At 33.9% G+C, this 17,422-nt stretch overlaps 1 long non-coding RNA gene across 1 annotated transcript in view; it reads right to left on the reverse strand.

The window, feature by feature from the left end:
* Positions 1 to 17,422, reverse strand: part of LOC118716572 — a 742,455-nt gene that overhangs the window by 122,220 nt on the left and 602,813 nt on the right. The window contains exon 6 of the long non-coding RNA XR_004987199.2: positions 6,769 to 6,817. This is a non-coding gene — a long non-coding RNA (uncharacterized LOC118716572). The remainder of the gene's footprint in view (positions 1 to 6,768; positions 6,818 to 17,422) is intronic.

Raw genomic sequence — 17,422 nt, forward strand, 5'->3', positions numbered from 1 at the left:
TCTTTCATGTAACTGTCAGCAACACAGCAGTAAATGACATGAATCAGATTATTATTATTGTAGATAATACAGGGAGAACAGGATAAAATATTTAACTGCAGCAGTATTTGACTATATTCTGTACAGTGAAAAAACCTAAAGTAATTTACAAGGTTCACTATTTATTCTTTTCAGTAGGGTCAAGTTTCTAAGCTTTCTAAATTATCTGTTTTCCAGCTAATGAAAAGAAAATAGGATTCCACTGAGTCTCCTATCTACCTACTCCAGGACTTCTGTGAGGATAAATAAGATGAGGCATGGGAAAACGATTCACAGACATTTGGTTACAGTGTGAAATGTTTCCACCTGGCTATAAAGCAAGTGATGTTCCTGGGCTGAAGAAACTGCAAGGAGGCTAGTTGCTTGGGAGAGGAAGCCAGGTATTTGCTACATGATGTCATTACCTGGATGGTCGGGCACTTAGCATATTAGTCTTTTATATTTATATATAGATTTAACATGGCACACTTGAAATCTACATCAGAAGAACAAATGACTTCCTAACAATAATACTTTTTCAAAAAATGATAAAAATTCATGTATAAAATTAATTTTTATGAATAATTTGAAGTGAATAATATTACTTTAATGATTGGGTTAAAAGATAAAAGTATATTTCTGTATAGTAAAAATGTATGTGTGAAAATGAATTACAGAGTTTGAAACTACATCTATGAAATGAAAAAAATAAAACATTCACAATGATCAACTTGTTTACTCTGCTATTGTAAACAGACTCACTAAAATCTTGATACACAGTAATGCCATCTCTATGATAGATTTATATCCTAATGGAGATACACATCCTATAAATATGAAAAAGCAATTTTATTAATAAGAGACATGTTAGAACCTCTTGGGGTTTGAGATAAACTTCAAGAAGATTTTTGTTTGAGTTTATGTATCAGTTGATTATAAACATCATCAATTATAATAAGGGAGAAGCATATTTTAATATCTTAATGCCTGGTTTCAAAGACTCATTAAACTAAAAAAAAAATAAAAGACCACTTAGTAACACTTCCAGGGAGAGTCTACATTAGCTAAATTAATTTTACAGATTTGATAGCTGGGACAAAAACTCACTTTATAAATATATACTTAGAAAACTAGGATTGCCTACAAATTGCAGATGTTTGGCATTTATAATCTGTTCATTGATTTACAGATATTATTAAATAGTATTTTAATACATTTTTATTGACTTCAGAGAGGAAGGGGGAGGGAGAGAGAGAAACACCAATGAGGAGAGAGAATCATTGACAGGCTGCCTCCTACACACCACACACTGGGGATCTAGCCCACAACTCAGGTATGTGCCCTGACCTGGATGGAACCGTGACCTCCTGGTTTATAGGTTGATGCTCAACCACTGAGCCATTCCAGTCTGGATAAATAGTATTTTTAAGGTGGAGGCAAGGATAGTGGAAAGGTGCATCTCAATTATGTTTCATCAAATATTTAGAAAATGTGTAATCTCTCTCTCTACCTTTGTCACAGACAACACATACTCCATTGCCTCTTATAAATATAAATAACCAGTATAATATAAATATCAACAGAATGATAAATATTGAATCTGTTAAACGTTGCTATATATTTTGAAGTAATAATAAATTTTTCTCAACTTCCTCAGGCTCTCTCTACCCTTCCTATCATTCCATTTGCTTTTGAGATGATACAGATTATTGTCCATTACAGAACACCTGGCAACAGTGCTAGGGAACTAGCAGAATTTTTATGTCAAATTTTTATTGATACCTTTATATCCTTTGTGGTAATTTACTTATGGGCTAAAATACTCATGACCTTGCTTTAAGCCATTAATAGAAACTTATCCATTTAAGTTAAAAGTATATTTAACTCTTTGAATCTAGCAAAATAAATGTAACATATTTTACTCAAATTTATTTCAAGATAACAAGGTGTTCAACATGACATTATCTCTCCTTGTATCACACCAGATTAGAATAAGATGCAATAGTTGAAATGAATGCATATTCAGGAGTGTTTTGCATTGAAAAGGATATATTTGCTGTTTTATCATAATTAGACATTGAAATAAACTCACTAGATTTGTCATTACAATATGTAATGAGAGATGTTAAATAAACATACTTAGCCTACTTATTTACATGAGATTAAAAATTCAATATATATAAATGACAGAAATAATTTAAGTTTTAATTTTCTGACTTTTCCTATATCATAATTCTTCTGCTGCTGACATAAATTATGGTTATCATGGGTAAAGAGGAGCTCTTTGAATGAGAAGAAATCTGATTAAAGGCCAAGTTTTTCCTGCATCTATTTATTATAGCTAAATGCCATCTGCTGATCTCAAGATTATAGTTAGGGATATGCTGGACTTAAATTTAGTTCTGCCAGAAGCAAGGGTCCAATGATTGCCTCTTCTTCTCTTAAAAGGTAATATTCAGATCTTTCTACTGTGCAATCATGAAATATTTTACTTAGAATTAAATACAAAAAATTCCTAAGATCAAATTTTCATGTAAGATGTGTCAGAATACAGGTCATATTGTGTAATCACTTTGACTACCTAAAACAGACATAAAGTCTAACAGAAGAAACAGCTCTGATATAAATCCCATGATCTCCAAATACATGGAAATAAATTAATAACCACCCTTCATTAGTTACAAAAATTTTAATTTATAATATAAGCCCCAATTTTTGCCATCTGATTTTTATTATAAATGTTAAAAGAATAACTAATTATTAAAACAATATATTAATTAGTTTGTATTTCCATTGTTTAATCTATGAGTTACTCTGAAACAATGAAATGGCTTGGATTAAGTTTGCAGAGATGTAAAAAATAGTCTAAATTTGACATGTGCATATTGAAACTATTAAACTTTCCATTTGAAAATAATTATTTAATCCCATCATTCTTTATTACATCTTTCACATATTTCAACCATTATGGAGATAATTGAATATATTTAAATCGAGATGATTGCTACAAGAGGAAAATCATATTTAATTCAAAAAGCATACATAATAAGACAACACAATCCATGCCAAAACTATTTCCATTTCCATAATTGAATTATAATTTTAAGGAAGAAATAATAATTGTTTGTATACTATAATCCCTATCAAGCACAAATCAGGTACATGATGTGCTGTTTATCACTAAAAATTTAAATGTGCACACACACACACACACACGCGCACACACACACAAACACATAAATCAAAATTCAAAATCTTAATGAAGTACATACAATATCATGTAATTATTCCTATAAGCTGTATTTATCACAATTGTTATGCTTATGTAATCTATTAAATATAATATTTTGAAAGCAACTAAATTGATTTTAATAATTAATAAATAATTTTATTTGAATGCCTAAATGTTCTGAGTTTTTAAATGATTCCATAAAATATTTACTATGAAGACTTTGGGTTCATCTAATAATATATAATAAAGATAAATTATTCTAACACATTTAAGATTAAAGTCACATATTAATTTTCTAAATGTATTTTCATTGATTTTGAGAGAGAGGGAAAAGGAGAGGGAGAGAGAGATAGAAACATCAATGAGAGAGAAATCTCAACATCTATGCTCTGCCTCCTGCGTACCCCCTATTGAGGATCAAGCCTGCAACCCAGGCATGGGCTATGACCTGGAATGGAACCAGCAAGCTTTTGGTGCATGGGTCAACACTTAACCACTGAGCCACACCAATCTATCAAATACTATTTTTTTATGCTGCTGAATACAGTTTTCAAAATATTGGCCACATAACTGGCTGTGGTGTGTGTCACTGGTAGTGGACAATGCATGAATACATAAATTATCTTCACAAAATACTGTCAATTGTTTATAAACAGCAACATTAAATTATTAAATAAACATAAGTATTAGTGGCTTCGTATTTATATATTAATTTCACAATAAAATGATGAAATCCACACAAAGCAATTACTCTTCTAATTAAAATCTATACAGTTTACTATATTGAATGCACAAAGTAACAACATAGAACATTATTTTTTAAAACCTGATAATCAGTATATGTGGATGTTTAAACAATAAAGCTTTTAAGAAAGCCATAAGAAAAATATATTTTTAAATATATTTTATTGATTTTTTACAGAGGGGAAGGGAGAAGGATAGAGAGCTAGAAACGTTGATGAGAAAGAAACGGGCTGCCTCCTGCACACTCCCCACTGGGGATGTGCCACAACCAATGTACATGTCCCTGACTGGAATTGATCCCAGGACCCCTGAGTCCGCAGACCAATGCCCTATCCACTGAGCCATACCGGTTTTGGCAAAAAAAAAAAAAAAAATATATATATATCTTAGCAACCATGGAAAAAACAAATATTTCTTTAAAAGGACAGACAAAACACGAATCATACAAGTAACAAACATAATAAAGCAGATTGCATTAAAATTAAGAATTTCTACTCATCAAAAGATACCATCAGGAAAGTAATGAGGAAATCCACTGGATGATTTAAAACTATACAAAATATATATCTGGATGTGTGTGTGCCAGTAAATGTTTGACAACTAGTTCTCCAGGAGAAAGAAGAAAGCCCTGGTTTTAGTGTTTGCCAAGGTATGTAGTATAAATACCTCTACAATGGCAGATTTTCAAAGTACCAAGCAGCTCCTGACATTCTTAATGCTTTAACAGTTGGCTCTTGTGATTCGGTTTGAGCCAAATCCAACATATCGCTGTGCATTTCAAAGAGGATTGAATACTATATACCACATATTTAAATATATATTAAACATGGGTAGGCAATGTAATAAAAAAGAATATAGTAGAAAAATCAAAAGACATACCAAGAGAGATACACATAAAAAATATCCACATGATAATCATAACTGTGACAAATAAGCTTCAACAGTGTTTAATACATTAGCCTTCAAGATTTTCAAATTAAAATATTCCAACATACATGTCAGAATGGCTAAAATATAATGATGAAAGATTCCAAGTATGAATGAGTATATGAAGCAACTAAATTCTCACATCCAGCTGTCAAAAACTGATATAACCACTCTGGTAAACTGTCAATATCTATTAAAGCAGAACATGTTCTACACATCTAAAAAAAAAATACACATATGCAATCTCTGAAAGACATATTCCAGATGTCCATATGACCACTCTATTCATAAGAGCTGAAGTCTGGAAGCCACCCAAATGTTTATAAATAGGGGAAATGATCATAATTTGGGATATTCACACAGCTGAATACCACAGAAGAATAAGAATAAGTGATTTTCCACTGCATATAATATTACAAATGTAATGTTGAACACAAGAAGTAAAGTAGTATCTACTATATGATTTTATTCATAGAATAAAAAAAGGAGGCAAAGTATACTACACTTCTGCAAGTCAGCATCATGTTTATACTCTGTGGGTACAATTAACTAGAAAAGAAAAGCAAGGGAGTGGGACTTCAAGGGACCTTAATGTTTTATCATTTTGCTTTTTAAGTTATGTGAGTGCAGGTTATATGGGTATGTTCATTCTGTGATAATTCACTGAGACTGTGCACTTAAGATATGAGCAATATGTTCTACATATATTATGTTTACATAAGATTAAGAAGATCAAATAGTAAATTTTCTAAAACTTTTGTAGCAGTTTACAAGTTGAAATAATTTGTCAATAACTTCACTTAGGTATATTTGTAAAATATAAGCTAAACTGGAGTATAACCTTATTGTTCTATGCATATCCAGGTGGTGTATTTCATAAAAATTTCTTCCATTATCAACTAAATCCTCTTGGTAAGGTAGAGGAATTCCCCCTTCTATATGGTACTTGTTTTTAATAATCATTTGTTAAGTATTTCTTACTTAAATTTTCTTTAAAAAAAATGTGGCCAAAAGGTACAATTTAGCATTCCTAGAGGTGGTAGTTGCCTACAGACACCTAAACAGCTTCTTCAAGATACATGTCAATAATGCTGTAGGACCAAATCAACAGGAGTTTTAGTCAAGTGTCTTTTGCTTCCAAGGACATAATTTCCCCCCCAAATATAAAATGAATTTTAAAAATGCCCAAATTATATGTATTATATGTCACTTACAATTGAAATCTTCATCGTGTTTAAGGAACAGTTAAACTCTAAAAAGTGTTCTTATAGCACAAATTTACATTTTTACCAATGTTAATGCATTTAATCACGGAAATAAACAAATAATAATGTCCAAAATACCACTTTAGAAGTCACTAGTTATTTCTTATTACATCTATTTCCATAGCTACATACTCTACTTTCAACTCTCTCAAGCTCTAACATCAAGCTTTCACAGAATAACCAATTTTTGATAAATCTTGACAGATGATAAAGTAAGTTTTAGTTTCAATAACTCATTGCCTCTGTTCACTGGCATCAAGTAGACCTCACTATAAAAATTTTAATATATAAAATTGTCATTCATGTCTAAAGAACTATTTTCCAGTGATATAAATCTTTACCTTTCTGAATGATGCCTTCAAATTCCCTTGGTATCCTAGCAAAGACTATAACAAATGACTATATCTACTGAAGAACATAAACATTATGATAGAAAATATCACATAGTGTATTCTAAATTTATGAAAATATTTAGCATAGTATCAGGTGGATCATAGAAATCTCCTTTACTATTACTTTTACTAAATACTATCAAGCATATAAAGAAAAAATCTCCAAAATTTAGTATATGAATTATCTTACCGTAAGCTCACAGGTTAGGAATTCACACAAAAATTCGCCACCCTGAGACCTAGAAAAATACAACCAAACACATTCTCTATTAGTACTGGTATTGCATTTTATTTTATTATTTTATTTTTTTAAAATATATTTTACTGATTTTTTACAGAGAGGAAGAGAGAGATATAGAGAGAGCTAGAAACATCGATGAGAGAGTCATCGATCAGCTGCCTCCTGCACGCCCCCACCAGGGATGCGCCTGCAACCAAAGTACATGCCCTGGACTGGAATCAAAGCTGGGACCCCTCAGTCCCCAGGCTGAAGCTCTATCCACTGAGCCAAACCGGTTTCAGCTCACATTGCATTTTAATTCAAACACCACAAAATGTTAAGCAATGATTCAATATTATGAAAAATCATAGTGTATGCGTAATTAGTATACATGTAATTTAACACACAATTTTGACTATAATATTTGTAACATAGCAGTACAATTATCCCACTCACATCAAACTATTGTGACTTAAGATTAGTTACTCTAACTTGAGATCATTAATACAGGGATGACAAACAAGCAGATGATTTTTATTGTCTCCTTTGCTTCAAGATTACAGTGAATGAATGACAAAATGTATTTTGCATATATTATTTTAGAGAAGCTTCTCAGTTACATTATGACAAATAAGCACACATCCATATACACATGCAATGTATACACAAGCATACACAAATGTGGTTATCATATGATAATTCTATTTTTATCATTGTCTAATGTGTTTTAATCATTAAGACATAACTCTCCATGAATATAAATATTCTGTCATAATTTTAAAGACTGCATTGTACCACAAAGTTCAGTATACATCTTAAATTTTTTAAGTTATTGAGTTTGACCATAGCATGACAGGACATTGGTTTATACAGTATAATGGTGTGTAATTAAGGCTATTTGGTTATTATCACAGATGATCATATTTAATAGTTAATGTGATTTTTTAAAACTCATTTTCATGCAGTGGTAACTTAATAACAATACATTTAGTAAGCCATTAAATTGGCTTGTTTCCATGCAAATACTGTTCTAGATAAATAAAAGAAGCAAACTGAATATTTAAATTCTATCCTTAATGAAGAAATCAGTAGTATTTATGACCCCTTTAGCAAACTCATGAATGACTGGTATGGGGGAAATTGTTCCACTGCGTAATACATTGCTATACAAGTTAATAGAAAATAGAAACTAATAGATTACATTTATTATATCAGTGCTTTAATGAATGATATTGTTTGGGGTATATATTTTTCTCAGATGTCTATGTATTAAATTATTTCAACTGTTTTATACTATAAATGAAGAAACTATTATATATAACATAGTTTATCTGACAAAGGGATGATATTTAACTCGTAAGAGTGATTATCATATGTGAAAATGGTTCTGACACTAAAAAGAACCACTTGAGTGAAATAAAATGTTTTATGAAATGTTAGAGGAAAACAAAATATCACTCTTACTGAGGTTTAAATGTTCATATCAATATTTACTGTCTTTCTGTAAATTGAAGTGCAGGAGTAGAGTGAAATCTTTAATAATGAATGCTCTGATTTTCTTGGTCAAAGTTATTGAGCTACTTGGTAGCAGAAAATGGACTGCACACTGAGTTTTTACTTCTCAATTCATTGTGCTTCACTCCAGTTATTGGCCATTACTCCACACCTTTGTTCTCAAGTTAGTAGAAGTTGTTTACTAACATTAGCAGAGGTCTCTACTGCCCAGTCCTTTTGCAAATCCCAATGTACATGAGGTATGCTTGTGTATCTCCCAGTTCATATATATAATTTATTTCAGAGAGGAAGGAAGAGGGAGATAGAAATATCAATGATGAGAGAGAATCATTGATTGGCTGCTTCCTGCATGCCCAATGATGGGAACTGAGTCCACAATATTGACATATACCCTGACTGGGGATAAAACTATGACCTTTTGGTTCATAGGTTGATGCTCAACAACTGAGCCATAGCAGCCTGGCCATTCTTCTATTGCTTTCTGCCTTCATTTCCTCTCAGGAACAAGGAATAAGAAGATAGCTTGAGAAGATCCACTTCCTACTAATATTCATTAAAGAGGAAGACTTTCCCAAGAATTTACTGTGATCTGAAAACTACAAAAAATTCAAGTAATTATAGTGACCTGTCCACCACCACCCTCCTTTTTTTATCAAGTGGCACATAAAGTTAAATTTGGGACAAATGTTTAAAGGTTGAATGTTAGCTGAAACCAGTTTGGCTCAGTGGATAGAGCGTTGGCCTGTGGACTGAAAAGTTCCAGGTTCCATTCCAGTATAGGGTGTGTACCTTAGTTGCGGGCACATTCCCAGTAGGGAGTGTGCAAGAGGCAGCTGATTCTCTCCATGGATGTTTCTTCCTCTCTGTGAAAAATCAAGTTGTACAGATGAGAAAAGTATACACTGAGTGGCCAAGTTATTATGATCTTTGAATATTGATATATATATATATATATATATATATATATATATATATATATATAGATAGATATAGATATATAGATATAGATATATATATGATATATATATTGATATATATTGATATATATATGATATATATATATATATTGATATATATATTGATATATATATATAATTTTTTTAAAGGTTGAATGTTAGCAGCAACATGCAGCTTGACTCAGGTAAGAATACTGATTATTGGTATATATTTAAAGAGGAAAAGCTAATTTTAACATGATATTAATAACTATTTTAGGGGATAGATTTGTGGTATGTTATTAAATTGTAATTGATATTTCTGCTGGGTTTGAGTTTTATCCTTGAGGCATTTCAGGAAATTTTATTTCATACAATAAGATTCTGGCTAAACCAATTTTATCAGATTTATACACTGAGTGGCCAGATTATTATGAACTCTGAACACATAATAATCTGGCCACTCAGTGTACCAGTGCATGAATTTGTGCCTGAGTGGGGTCTGGCCAGCATGGCCAGGAGGAGGGGACATGGGCGGTTGGACGGCCTGCCTGCTGGTCAAACTCCTGGTCGAGGAGACAATTTGCATATTAGCCTTTTGTTATATAGGATATACACTGAGTGGCCAGATTGTTATGCATTCAAAGATCATAATAACTTGGCCACTCAGTGTATACTTTTCTCATCTGTACAACTTATCTTTGGTCAATAACTATTTGGAAGGGACTTATGCTAAGCCAAGTAACCAAACCTCAGAAGAATGATTGTTAATTTGGAATTCTAATATCCTAAACCTACCATGTCAAAGAAGGAAGGTTTCGGGATAATGTTTATATGAACTGTAAATTATTTGAAGAGTTGTACTTGAATTAGTATTCTTATAGATTGATTAATGACATTAATGAATGGATTTATTAGATGTGACTAGACATTGGAGGAATTGCTGGAATGACATTTCAGATGGTGACTTTTCTTACTGCTATCTTAATTTTTTAAAGAAATCTACATGAATAGTAAATAAATGAAAAAATCTCTGGTTTTATAATTCCAATATATTAGGATTAATTTTAGACAGTCACAGCACCAAAGCACCCAATCTATTAAATGCTAACTTGAAAATGTGCATTATTTATCAGACATGCCAATTTCTAGAATTTTCTGCCAATAAATATTGGAATACATAGGATGTTATAATTATGTAAATTTCATGTTACATGCATAATTTTTGTATAGGCTATTAGAAATGCTTCTTTTGGAAAATCAAATAGTCTTTTATCCATTTAGAAAAATAAAAGTAGTGTTGGTTTTTAAACTGAAGTCTTCTTTCAAGACTGTCAAGCTTATTATCTCAGAATTGAAAGTCTTATAATTGTAGGCAATCTGTTTGGATAAAAAGTAGACTGAAGTCTTATAATTGTAGGCAATCTGTTTGGATAAAAAGTAGACTGTTTCAGTGAAACCTAGCATATTGTAAAATCTCAATACATAACGAACACTTAAATGTTCCAATATTAGGGTGTGATGTTGGTAGTTCATTGCTTAATGCTGAATATACTAACTTGTACACTTAAATAAAATGTACAAAAAACAAAGGTGAAATTTATGGTGTGTGACTCATCCTATATAAGAGAAGAATATGATAATTACTTGTTATGCCTTGAGGCGTAACGACCAACCACGTGATGACCACAAGATCATGGATCTGCAGGAGGGTGGGGCAGTGAACTACAAGTGGGTGGCGAGAGCTACAGGAGGGGGCAGGGAAGCAAGCTATGGAGAGACAGGGGCAAGGGAGAAGGAGGGAGCTACAGGAGGGTGGCAGCAACCTACTGGCACACAGATTTGTGCACAGTGCTACTGGTATCCCAATAAAACTGCTATTTTTTTTTTTAAATGTGCCTTATATCACCCTTTTAGTTCAACTAGATTGCTTAACTTTAATGTGCTAGAAAATTCTGTAACATATTCTTTGGGTACTCAAATTTGTCTGAAATTATTAATTTTCTACAATGAAATAACATGCTTTATATATTACTAGTGGCCTTGTGCACAAAATTCATGCACAGCAGGGGAGATGGGGGTGTTCCTCAGCCCAGCCTGCACTCTCTCCAATCTGGGATCCCTCAAAGGATGTCCTACTGCCAGTTTACAGTAATTGGGCCTAAACCAGCAGTTGGACATCCCTCTTACAAGCCAGGACTGCTGGCTCCAGCCACTCACTTGACTACCTATTTACCTGATTACCCATAAACATTCTGCCTGCCTACCTGTTCACTCCCAACTGCCCCCTGCTGCTAGCCTGCTCACCCCCAAGTACCCCCCTCCCCCACCAGTCTGATCATGCCCAACTTCCCCCCATGCTAGCCTGCTCACCCGCAACTGACCCCTCCTACTCTCCTGGTCACCTCCAACAATTTCAAAACAGATATTCTGTTACAAATATGTTTAAGGTACCACTGCCAAAAGGCTATTGATGGCCTGCTCACCCCAACTGGCCCCCCTGCTGGTCTGCTTACTTCCAATGGCCCCACCCCCCTACCAGCCTGATCACCTACAACTGCCATCCCATCTTGGCCTGATCACCCTCTGGTGACCCAAGCTCCCAGACCTTCATTTTTTATTTTTTCTTTCTTTTTTATTTTTTTTTCAGTGCCTGCTTGAGCAGAGGCCAGGGCCAGCTATAAGCAAGTATCTGGAATTTATTTATCTTCTATAATTGAAACTTTGTAACCTTGAGCAGAGGCCAGGACAGGCCAGGGTGGGTGGGAAACTTGGCTTCCTCCATCACAGGGGCAACCCAAGCCTCCTGCTCACTCCAGCTTAGTGGCCATAGCCATCTTGGTTGGGTTAATTTGCATATTCACTTCTGATTGTCTGGTGGGTGTGGTTTGTGGGGGTAGTGGACGTACAGTCAATTTGCATGTTTCTCTTTTATTAGTGTAAATGAGAAATAAAAGTAACAAAAAATAGCAATCACTGTCTTCCATAACCTAAAGTCTACTGAGGAAAGAATTATTTGTAAACACCAAGACAAACCATTAACCTCCTAGGACTTTTGTGAGGATTTCATTACATAATTGAAAATTATTTGAAAACTACTACATAACAAAATGCAGGATTTGAAAAAAGGTAGGCGATAAGCATAATAGGCTGATATTTGTATTTTAGCCTTTTGGCAGCGGTACCTTTAACATATTTGTAACAGAATATCTGTTTTGAAATTGTGCTTATGAAACACTAAAATGTTAAACTTCTACATACAGTTTTATTCTCAATAAAAGGTATAAAATGAAAATAATTCTTACAAATATTTCTTGTGTTCAATAGATATAGAAACAACATTAAGCAATCAATTTTGTCTTAATTTAAAATGTATAGATCCGCCCAGTCAGTGTGGCTCTGTGTTTAAGCATCGACACAGGACACAAGAGGTTACTAGTTAGATTCCTGGTTAGGCTACATGCCAGAGTTGTGTCCTCTATCCCTAGCAGGGGTCATGCATGAGACAGCCCATTGCTGATGTTTCTCTATCATCAATGTTTCTATCTCTCTATCCCTCTTTCTTCATCTCTATCTAAAACTCAGTAAAAATGTATTTAAAATAAAATAAAATGTATGGATCCCGCCCAGCCAGAATGTCTCAGTGGGGGTCAGGGTACATACATGGGTTTCGGGTCTGATCCAAATTGGGGCACAATCAGAACAGAAGGTATATCATCTCTCTCTCTCTCTCTCTCTCTCTCTCTCTCTCTCTCTCTCTCTCTCTCTCTCTCTCTCTCTCTCTCTCTCACACACACACACACACACACACACACACAGCATGTCCTTGGGTAAGGATTAAAAATACACCAATAAATAAAAGAAAATAAAGTGCATAGGTCATTTTGTTTTGTTCTCCAGCCGAAACCGGGTTTGGCTCAGTGGATAGAGCCTGGGTCTGCAGACTGAAAGGTCTCAGGTTCAATTCTGGTCAAGGGCATGTACATTGGTTGCGGGCACATCCTGCGCAAGGGGTGTGCAGGAGGCAGCTGGTCAATGTTTCTCTCTCATTGACCTTTCTAGTTCTCTATCCCTCTTCCTTTCTCTCTGTAGAAAATTAATAAAATATATTTTCAAAAAATGCCTCTCCAAGTTATTCAAAACATTGAAATTTTGTAAAAACGTTTTCTACTGTGTTGATATGCTTGTCAATAAAAGTCTCCATCTATTAATTGGTATATTACAGAGATCTTCCAAACTCTTTTTTATAAATGACATTGTCCTACTTTTTCTAAATTGATATTCAATTAATAGATAAAGATTACAAAAATAATAACGTTAATGGTAAAAATGCCATGTTATATAATTACTTACATTTGAGAAAAAATTATAATTGTAACTTGCAATTTCAAGCATAATATAACCATCCTTTAGTTACTGGAGATAGTTTTACTGGAAAGGCTATAAAAATGTGTAAAAGTTCACAGGATTGGTTGAACTTTCATGTAAATTAATTGGTTACCATAGCAACATTCATTTTCATGTCACTTCAACTGTTGCAGGCATACAGATAAGCTTCGGAGCTTCAGTTCCGTGACTGCCATCATGGCTGTTAGATCCTTATTCCTCCCTCATCTGAAAAAAATATAGTCTCCCTGGCCCTAGGTACTCTGCATGGTTGGCTCCTTTAATGAGCCCCTGGAAAATACCCTGCTTTCCTATTATTTTCCTTTTACCTCTTGCTTGTCAATTACCATTTCAGAGGTAAAAAATAAGATAGACAGCCGAACTGTTCAAACTAAATGCATATACCAATCACCTGGTGTACTTGTTAAGCTGTAGATTCTCACTGATAGTTCTGGACTTGTTTGAAATGTAGAATCTCAGCCCCTCATGCAGAAATGTGAATCAGAATCTTCATGGTTAGCAATATTGACAAGATTTATAAAGCTAAGGAATAATTTAATTACTCCTATAATGAAATATAAATTATGTATGTGAACTGCCCCACAACTTCTCTGTCTCAGTCTTTATTCCACTCTAACTGCCCCCCAATACCTCAACTCGGTAACATTACATAAAATCCTGTCAAACTTCTTAACTTCGGAAAAGAAAGCTGATATACTGAAATTTTTGTCCCCCCCCCCTTTTTTTTCTCTGTGTAACCATACAATCAGTGATATATGTTGCTCATATTTCCTCATTCCTATTCTTTCTCAGCAGTTACCTACCGTTATAGTAGCCACTAATGTGAAATATTCCCAATCTGACCCCATTCTACTATTATGACATAACTTTCCACACATGTTTAAGTAAAGTTATTCCTGTTAACAACTTCAATTTTCTATTCTCCATTTAAAAAATGCATATGCATCTCCATCCAAACCCAGGAACAAATTCAGGAGGTAGCAAACCTAGGATCAAATTTTAGCTGGATCACATCTGGCCAATTACTTAACTTTTTTGATATCTCTCTAATGATTATAGACCAAAAGAACAATAATGATCACAAACACATAAAAATTATGTGTTACAGGATTTTTCAAACACTAGTCAATTTAATACTCCCAACATCCTTAAGTGGTAGGCACTTCTCTTATATCTACTTTATAGAATAAATTAACCGAGAAACAGAACAGATAAATACAATAATTTGCCCAAGGGCATAGATTTAGTCAGGAGAGGAATTTGCTATGATAGAGTCTTAGACACAATTAGAAATTAAATGAAGTAATGTAGTTGAAGTGCCCCCTGGTAGCTGCCCAAAAAAAAACATTAGTTTGCTTCCTTCTGATTGAGTAATCCAGGGCCTCTCAAACTTTAGAGATCATGAGAATGGCTGAGGGCTTAGTTATGCACAAATATCTGAGTTCGTCTCCTACAGTTTTTGATAAAATAGGAGAAGAGAAGACTCTCCACATTTGCATTTCTGACAAGTTCCAGAAGCTGTTGGCTTAGCTGAGCTAGACACCCCGCTTTGAGAACCACTGAGTTGGTACTAACTCAACAGAAGACAGGTATCCAGACCTGGACTCTCAAGACCCAGAATCTAGTAAAGACTGCTTTAAGAACAAGTAAAGCTTTACACAAACAATAAAAACAAGACACATACAATTAGTTAGTAAATTAGAAACATGACCATGTGAGCTATTTACACTTTTAACAATCAAACATGGTTTACATTAATAAAACCAAACCCAAACGGAAATAAAAACTTAGTTGGCTAAATATATTATGTCGGTCACGTAGCATGGGGTATGTACAATGTTTCGACCACATTTACAAATTAGAGTCATATTTCCCGGACTCTTCTACAATCTATTCTGTGCAATATATGACAATTATTTACTCTATTCTGTTAGTATATGAGCTTCACAATTGTTAATAAGTAGCAAGTGCTTAGAACAGTGCCGAATGCATGGAAGGGACTCTGAAGTGCTTGTATGTCTGGCACCATTTCTTTTGGTTAAGAGGAACTACAGAATCAAAAGATCTGAACGATGTTACAACTTTGATTGGTATTACCAAAAGAACATAGGAAAGAATGAACCAGCTTTCACTCCCACCAGCCCTGTGCGCTTGTGCTGATTTCCCTTGCTCATAAACACTACCTCATAATTCTTCCAATAGTAACAATTACTGCTACATGTGCTTACCATATGTTGTTCTTCAAACTTGAACATCTCTAAAATCACAATGCATACCCAAAGGAATAATTTAGCTCTACTTTTCCTTTTGTAGAGATCTACAAAATAATAATTTGTCTTACAATTCGTGGCATTGTAGATTCAAAAGAGAAAAATCCAGTGACACATAAATCCTAGTAATATATTTGTGAATACTAGTCATAATTATTTCAAAAAGCTATCTAATGCTGTTAAAACATTTTGAAATATCACTGTAACACTATGTGCTGAATGTTGTCATATATCGCTGATTAACTTCTTAAGAAATATACTATTTTCTCTGGGCTGAGTAAGGACTCAGATGACCTGTCTTAATGCTACAAATTGGTAGTACTTGTCTTAAATTTAACAGAGATAGAAGAAAAAGAGACATGCCACCAGATATAAATGAACAAAAACCTTTCAAAAAGAAAAACATATATTAGGGAATCATGAAAAAAGCTAGAATAAATGCAACCAAAAGCATCTAATTTTCTTATAATCCTATATAATAAAGAGGTAATATGGAAATCGACCATCACACCAACACAGAAGGTGGGCGCCCCCCCCTTATGGTCAAAGATGGCCACCCCCATGTGGACACAAGATGGCCAGCAGGGGAAGGCAGTTGTGGGTGATCAGGCCAGCAGAGAAGGGCAGTTAGGGGTGACCAGGCAGGCAGAGGAGGTAAGTTGGGGGGGGGACAGGCCTGCAAGGGAGGGCATTTGGGGGTGATCAGGCCTGAAGGCAAGGGTAGTTGGGGGGGACCAGGCCTGCTGGAAGGGCAGTTGAGGGCAACCAGGCCTGCAGGGGAAGACAGTTGGGGGTGACCAGGCTATCAGAGGAAGGCAGTAGGGGCAATCAGGCTGGCAAGGGAGGGAAGTTAGTGGCAATTTGGGCCAGCAAGGGAGCATTAGGCCAGCTAAAATAAACATTATTCCAACATAATAATTCCTGGAGAATAATTACTATCTGAGTGTTCTATGTTACACATGTATTATATATAAACATATTCATAGAGCCAATAAATAGAAGTACCCTTTGTATTTCTTTAATGTTCTTGAAAGGATAATACCATACTATACTTTTCCCATTGTTTACTTTGTAGAAAATCATATCTTTTTTATTTAGGGAGGTCAATTGTTATTAATACATAGACATTTTTAAACAATCACTATCACCTAATATGTCATTTGTGGTGTTAGCCTCAAATATTCTAAGACTAGCAAAAGTATGAGAAATGATTGTTTTCTTTTAGATATAGTGACAAAAAGCTGAAATAATGCAATTTAGGATGTGATTAAATATTAAAGACTATATTGTGTGTGACAAACCATATTTTTCAAACTGGTATCTAAATTGCCTATAGAATTATGTACATAAATTAGAATATGAATTGAACTATTATTATCTTAAATTTGTTCTAAATATTTGGGTATAAAAATATAAAACACATTCCACCCTCAATTTAACATGTCTTTCAGGATTTTAAATTAGAATGTATGATGTTATTCACAAACCACACAAGTC

Source organism: Pipistrellus kuhlii, unplaced genomic scaffold, assembly GCF_014108245.1.
Source record: "Pipistrellus kuhlii isolate mPipKuh1 unplaced genomic scaffold, mPipKuh1.p scaffold_m20_p_12, whole genome shotgun sequence".
NCBI lineage: Eukaryota > Metazoa > Chordata > Mammalia > Chiroptera > Vespertilionidae > Pipistrellus > Pipistrellus kuhlii.